General features: G+C 42.6%; 1 non-coding gene across 1 annotated transcript; it reads right to left on the bottom strand.

Annotated features, from left to right (window-relative positions):
* Window positions 1-779: 779 nt before the first annotated feature.
* On the bottom strand, window positions 780-886 carry LOC116515158. The gene has a single exon (XR_004256211.1). It is a non-coding gene; the product is annotated as a U6 spliceosomal RNA (small nuclear RNA).
* Between the last annotated feature and the right edge of the window lie 7125 nt (window positions 887-8011).

Raw genomic sequence — 8011 nt, forward strand, 5'->3', positions numbered from 1 at the left:
ATCCCCCCAACCCCCCTCCTCCTTCCCCCCCCCGACTTCCCAGAACCCGTACACGGTATGGATTTTTAACAAACACAGTCTAAAATCTATTGAGAAAAAAGAAATAAAGAAATTAATGACATTCTACATTGACCTTAGCTTCTTCTTACTGAACTAACTTTAAACAGTTTAAATCATTTCTGATCTTAAGCATAGGCTAACTGGAATTTCTTGGTCCCATATTTATTTTGTATATAGTCAATCCATTTTTTCCAGTCTCATTTATATCTCTCATTTGAGTGATCTTTAAGATATGCCGATATTTTAGCCATCTCGGCTAAGTTTGTGACTTTCAATGTCCATTCTTGGATTGTAGGCAAGTCTTCCTTCTTCCAGTATTGCGCCACCAACAGTCTTGCTGCAGTTATTAGGTGCAAAATCAAGTTAGTCTCTACCACTGTAAAGTCAGTACATATACCTAGTAAAAATAACTGAGGAATAAACTTTATCCTTCTTTTAAAAATATTTTGCACAACCCACCATATTTTTATCCAGAATGCCTTAACCTTTTGGCAGGTCCACCATATATGATAATATGTAGCATCGAGAGAACCACACCTCCAACATTTAGGCTGTACATTCGGATACATAGAAGCCAACTTTTTAGGATCTAAATGCCATCTATAGAACATCTTGTAAAAATTTTCTCTCAGATTTTGAGCTTGTGTAAATTTCACATTTCTTACCCAGATTCTTTCCCATGTATCCAACATTATTGGTTCTTCAATATTTTGAGCCCAAAAAATATGGAACGCTTCACGAATTTGCGTGTCATCCTTGCGCAGGGGCCATGCTAATCTTCTCTGTATCGTTCCAATTTTAGTATATGTGCTGCCGAAGCGAGCACAGCCAACCTGTGTGATCTTATTGGTTGTTGGGAGGTGAATGGCAGGAGGCGGTCTCTCAGGTAGCCAGGTCCAATACCATGTAGGGCTCTTTCCCACCATCATATATACTAGTAAGAATTTAATGGTGCCAGTGTTTCATTCATGAATGAAGAGATGAGAAGGAATCTGAGGTTTACAGAAATCAAAATTTAAACATTTAGAAAGTCTTCTAATGTGGACAATAAAACGATACTGTAAATCAGATGAGTTCATGATTCAATGGTGCATGAATTTATGAATGACTGGAAACTAAGTAAGAAAAAATAATGAGATGTGGCAGAAGATGGTGGAGTTCTCTATCATCTTCATCTTCATCTCCTTCTCCATCTTCACCTCCACCTCCACCTCCATCTCCTCCTCTATCCCATCTATCTCTATTTCCACCTCCACCTTCACCTCCATCACAATCTCCAAGTCCATTTCAATCTTCATCTCATCTCCATCTCTCTTACAAAGAACACCTTAATATATGAGTAGATTATTTCATAGAGGACGTGTGGTCACAAATTTTTAAAAAGGTAAAGATAAAGATTCCCCTTGCACATATGAGCTAGTAGTTCCCAACTCTAGGGGGAACTGTTCATCTCTGTTTCAAAGCCGAAGAGCCAGCGCTGTCTGAAGATGTCTCCGTAGTCATGTGGCCAGCATGACTAAACACCGAAGGCACATGGAACACTGTTACTGATGTGTACTGCCTACACATCAAAGGTGGTTCCTATTTTTCTACTTTCACTTTTACATGCTTTTGAACTGCTAGATTGGCAGAAGCTGGGAGCAGTAATGGGAGCTCACTCCGTTACGCGGCGCTAGGGATTCGAACTGCCAAATTGCTGACCTTTCAGATCAACAATCTCAGAGTCTTAGCCACTGAGCCATCGCTTCCCTTTTTTTATTAAAAAAGGACCTCATAAACTCAGTGGAAAAAAAAATATTATTACAGATAGAATTGGCACAACAAGTTCATTCAGCCACCTGAAAAACTAACCAAAAATATAAAGGAAACACCAATGGAAGAGAACAAACCAGCTTAACCTGGTTGAACCCTATCTCTCTATAAAAGGGAAACACCAATAACTTTATAACTAATACCATTATAAGATACAGTTTTCAAATATGTGAAATATAAGCCTGCACAATGAAATAAGCAGCAAATAAATTTAACAACTAAATAAATAAGATATAGATAGGTACATATTGGCTAAGTTAAATGACCTTCAGATGGGGTAAGGAACAATAGTGACTGAAACCCTTATATTTATTAAATATATTCTTAACAAAGGAAAAAGAGGGACTGCAATGTAAAAACAAAACAGAGCACAAACTACATTTTTTATCTGGATGTATCTTATTTTTTGGAATATAAGACACACTCCCCCCCAAAGTGGGTAGAAATGTGTGTGCATCCTATATAGTGAATGTTGCTGAAGCCCTGCCCACCTGCCAGCCCCCATCCTTTGGCCTCTGCCTCCCACCAATTTGCCTCCTTGCAACAAACAGCAAACAGCCTGGTCAGCTTTAGCACAGTGTGATTTAGCATGAACAGCTGATTGGTGGTTGGATTGGCCTCCCGGAATACCTCCTATCAGCTTTCCAGGCTGTGGGGATTACCACCGCCCATTGGTTCCATCACCGCTGCCACCAATCACTGCCTCCACATGCCCTATTTACGGCCTACACACATCCCGTTTTCAGCCTCCACATGCTCCCTTTTCAGCCTCTGCACATCCCAATTTTGGCCCGTTCCAGGTGGCAGGGATAGGCAGTGGCGGCGATGGGCGGCGCCAGCACCGATGACCATTAGTAATCCCCGCAGCCTGGAACACTTGATAGGAGGTATTATGGGAGGCCAATCCAACTGCCAATCAGCTGCTTGTTCTGAATCAGGCTGTGCTGAAGCTGACCAAGCTGTTTGCTGTTTGCTGCAAAGAGGAAAATTGTCGGGAGGCAGGGGCAGATTCTTTGTTTTGTTCCTCCCCAAAAGCTAGGTGCATCTTATACTTTGGAGCATCTTATAGTTCAAAAATGTGGTAACTATTCTTGAATATTACTGAGAGTTGATGTTACATGTCTGCTATATCCCACCCTTTGGAACAACAACAATAACAATAATAAAAGCTTGCACAATGGCAATAGAATATTTACAGATCTGGGATGAATGAGATGGGTTTGGCCTTCAAACTTTGAAGGCTTTTACAACACTTTCCTTTTTAACTTTATCAAAAGCTTCTCTATCTATAAACTAAGTCATACACAAGGGAACAGAAAACAGCATTTGGAACATCTAAGTACATGTGTTTACTAGATTCATCTTTTTAATGCACTCTTTTGTAGACCAAAATATATGAAAATAATTTAAAACAGAGCATGAAAGATAAGCAAAAGAAGGAACCTCCTTCCTTCCTTCCTTCCTTCTTTCCTTCCTTCGTTCCTTCCTTCCATCCTTCCTTCCTTTCCTTTCATTTCCTTTTCCTTCCTTCCTTCTTTCCTTCCTTCCTTCTGCCTTCCTTTCCTTTCTTCTTTCCTTTCTTTATTTCCTTTTCCTTCCTTCCTTCCTTTCCTTCTTTCCTTTCTTTATTTCCTTTTCCTTCCTTCTGCCTTCCTTCCTTCCATTCCTTCCTTCCTTCCTTCCTTCCTTCCTTTCTTTCTTTCCTTTCTTTCTTTCTTTCTTTCTTTCCTTTCTTTCTTTCCTTTTCCTTCCTTCCTTATTTCCTCCCTTCCTTCTGCCTTCCTTCCTTTCCTTCCTTTCCTTTCTTTATTTCCTTTTCCTTCCTTCCTTCCTTCCTTCCTTCCTTCCTCCCGCCTGCCTACCTTTCCTTCCTTTCCTTTCTTCCTTCTACCTGCCTTTCCTTTCCTTATTTATTCTCATTCTCTCTCCCTCTCTCTCTCCCTCCCTCCCTCCCTCTCTCTCTCTCTCTCTCTCTTTCAAAACATTCTTTCTGTCAGTTGAGGTGGAAATGGATTAAAGCTTGCAGTTCTTAAATGGAACATTAACATTTCCTGTGATGCCTCCTACTTCAAGAGGGGTAACAAAGGAGAACTTTCTCTGTCAGGGGAAGCCAAAATCCAGAAGAACTCGGAGTAACCCCCTCTGACAGAGAGGAAGACATTGACTTTGTTCTGACCTTGTCTCCAGATGCCTAGTGAGTAAACAGCAATGGCCTAAGATGAATTTTCTACTCAGGCTGAAGCATCAGAGAAGCTGCCCATTCATCATCTAAATGAAATATATTCCAGGACCATAGACAGCGACCAGATGCTGCCCTGCTTTACCAGGTTTCTCGCCTGCATTAACCGCAAGCGAGAAAGACTCCACATGATCACTCTCTTTGCTAACCGTTTCTGTGGGCTGTGATCAATTTTCATCTGGCTCCAATGCCATGCTAGGGTGAAGCCCACCAAAGTCTTGTGCAGGATAAAACACATTTTAGACACCATGGCCGGGAACGAAGCTGCAAAGCTACTTCGGGTTCTCTTTAGGGTTCGGAATGGTTACATGGAGAGAATGCTGCCTTTCCAGAGAAAGAGATATGACACAGGGAAGGAAGTTCAAGTTCCCCCATCAGCTTTTACCCACCTAAAAATCTAGGGCTGAAATCCATCATCTGATTTCCTAAACTGTTCTTTTAACCATGACTCAGGTTTCTTGTCTTCTGACTCATTCTGAATAACGTTAGAGTTTATTTCAATGGGAATGAGGGGTTGGCAAGGATTTTGACTTCCTTCCTTCCTTCCTTCCTTCCTTCCTTTTTCTTCCTTCCTCCATCCCGCCCTCCTTCCTTCCTTTCTCTTTCTTCCTTCTTCCAACCATCCCTCCCTCCATCTTCCTCCCTTCCATCAATCCTTCCATCCTCCCTCCCTCCCTCCCTCGATCTTCCTCCCTCCCTTCCTTCCTCTATCCCTCCATCCCTTCATCAATCTTCGTTCCTTCCTTCCATCCATCCATCCTCCTCCCTTCCATCTTCCTTCCTCCCTCCCTCCCCATTTCTCATGTGATAATATTTTTTGACTGCATACTTCCTGATCTCGCAAATTGCAGTTACAAAAACATTATTTTCCCTATTTGCCTGTCTCTGTTCAGTCACTTAGTTTACCCATCTCCCTCTCTGAAGCATCATAAATCAGCAAATCTATTTTTCTGTATTGTTGGATGAATGCATCTTTTGAATAATGAAGTGCTTTTGTAGGCTTTGGTACTTTGACTTGAGCACTCTCCTGCTAATGTTTAACAAAACCCCAGCATTGCTTATTCTTTTGATTTCTTGATTTTTTTTAAAACTCTTTTGAAACAGAGGAATAAAGTATATGCCAACCACCACCCCCTCTAACACATTTACACACATACAGCAAAGGGACAATTAATTGAATTTCTGTTCAGAGTTCCCTGCAACTGAAGTGTTTTGCCACAATTCACTTTATTCCTACAATTATCATCATTAACATTTCAGCAGCCCTTGCAATTCCATGTACTGTATAATGCTGCTTTTCTGGTACTACCCATACACAAGTGGTAGGTTCCAGGTGGTACACTCTGGTACGAGTGTACCAGTGGCAGCTGGGAGCAGCGGCCACGGTACCTGAATGGTGTTTCATTGAGCCCACCTGCCTGCCCTCGTGCCTTACCTGTTTTTAAGCCGACCTGACTATTTGTGCATGAGCCCGCAGCGTACAGTGCCTGTGCAACCTCCGCTGAGCAGCTGGAGCATCACAGAGCAGTGGTGAGCGCATGTTTGCACACCACATGTGCCTGAGGTGGATGCCCAGCTTCATCGCAGCGTACCGGTCGCAACGGGATCCAAAACCCACCACTGCCATACACCAGTGGTTGGGTGCTGCCTTGTCGGATCGGTTTGGATGAAGTAGTAGTTCTCACCACTGGCTGGCCCTGCCCACTCACCCTGGAGCTAGCCTGTCCTATTTATCTCACTTTCCGGCTTTGTTCCCCACCTGCACATCCCAGCTCATTGCTGCAGCTCATCTCTTCACCACAACCACCTGAGATGATTGTTAGTGTTCTTGAAGCTGCATGAAAGTGAGGAAGGAAAGTCGCATGTTCACATTTCCGGCGAACCGATTGTTAACATATATGCAGCCCACCTCTGCCAGGCACTGTACATAAACCACAGAGAATGTGTGCAAAGTAAATGTGTAATCTTTTCTAACTTGATTCCCTTTCATCTTGAGAAAATGTATTATTCACATGGACACACACACACATACAGCTTGGCAACTAAGGATCATTAGGGTTAGAAGGTGGAGAGGAAAAGGCACTTGGTGTTTTTACCATTCGTGATGCTACTGTTCAAAGTGGATTAGAATTAAGAGACTTGGGTTCAAATCTCCATGTAGCCATGAAGCTTGTTCATTGTCAAGCCCAACAGACACTCACAGCTGATGTCTCCCAAAGGTGCTCTTTTCAAGAGGCAACATGACTTTCTGGTTTTTCTTTGAAGACCTTTTGCTTCTCATTCAAGAAACTTCACCTCTGACTGGATAGTGGGGAATGGAAGGATTTATACCCATTGCAGACAGCTGGTCATTTGGATTCTTTTAGAGAATTCCTGAGGCTACCTGGAGGTTTATCTGTGTTGTCCGATTCATCTGAGTAGTGCAAATGAGTGTGGAGCCTTCTTGGAACTGTTGAAAGGACTGTGTTGTAGACTGGGGATAGATGAAGTCATATCCTTCCCCTTCTGTTGAGAGAAGGCTGTTCAGTTTTGACATACAGTAGATGGCCTCTTTGACCCTTCTTTCAAACCAGTGGTTCTCTTTATCCAAAATGCTGACTTCAAACAAGTGGCCTTTGTCTTTTCAATGCAGATGGATGGCTGAATCTAGTCCTGATGGTTTTGTTCTCCTATGTTGTGCCACGTGTTTATGAAGTGGCTGTTTTGTTTCCCCAGTGTACTCACTGCACTGTGCTGCATATACCATATTTCTCAGTTTGTGTCTGGGTGCTTTATCCTTGGGGTGGACAAGGTTCTGTCTTAGTGCCGAGGAGCGCAGTGGTTAAATGCAGCATTATAGGCTACTTCAGCTGACTGCAGTTCAGCTGTTCAAATCTCACCGGCTCAGGGTTGACTCAGCCTTCCATCCTTCCGAGGTGGGTAAAATGAGGACCCGGATTGTTGTTGGGGGTAATATGCTGACTCTGTAAACCGCTTAGAGAGGGCTGAAAGCCCTATGAAGCGGTATATAAGTCTAACTGCTATTGCTATAGTGTATTCTTGGCTTTGAAGTGTGCACGTACGTTGCGTTGGCTGAAGATCCTCCTGAAATTTTCTGATAGTCCTGTAATGTATGGAATGACAATGTTACTTTGTTTATTGTTCTGTTCAACCATGACCTGGATGTCTGAGAATCTTCCCAGACACTCAGAGCTAACTTGTGAATTAGAAAAGGAGATGATGTCATGTGAACAGCCTACTGACTCTCTCTGTTTTGTATATCTTTAATTAGTGGTATCTCTTGATAACATCCTCTCTATGGCCTACAATCAGCCCAGCAGAGACTAAAATCCAGGAAAAGCTTTCTTAAGTTGATGGAAAACTTTGAGAATTTGAAAGTAGAGTGGACCAGTGGAAAGCTAGCTGGATGGAACCAACAGAGGAGCTGACACCTGGGTCAGACGAAAGCTGGGAAGTATGGAAGTCACTGAATAGACTGCACATGGGTACAACAAGGTCCAGAGACACTCTGAACAAATGTGGCTCTCCGGGGGCTTCCGCTCTTTGCAGGTGTGGTGATGTGCAAACAACCATACCTATGTATATCTGTGTTTTCTGTCCCGATCGGTGTATACTTGAGGACATCATGGTAGTGTGACAAAATGTAATTAATGTTGCTAGTTTCTGGGTAAGATCTGTTTCATTTGTACATATTATAACCTTGCATTTTACATTTTAAATTTTATGACATATAGCCATGATGGCAAGCCTATGGCTCACATGCCATCTTTCTCTGCCAGCATGCAAGCCCCCAGCTGAACTCCACCAAGAATGTGCATGCCTCCCACCTACCATCTGATTTTCGGGTCTCTGCAAAACACTACATAAGCCATTGAGAATATAACTATATACATTCAACAG

Source organism: Thamnophis elegans, chromosome 11 (genome assembly GCF_009769535.1).
Source record: "Thamnophis elegans isolate rThaEle1 chromosome 11, rThaEle1.pri, whole genome shotgun sequence".
Taxonomy (NCBI): Eukaryota; Metazoa; Chordata; class Lepidosauria; order Squamata; family Colubridae; genus Thamnophis; species Thamnophis elegans.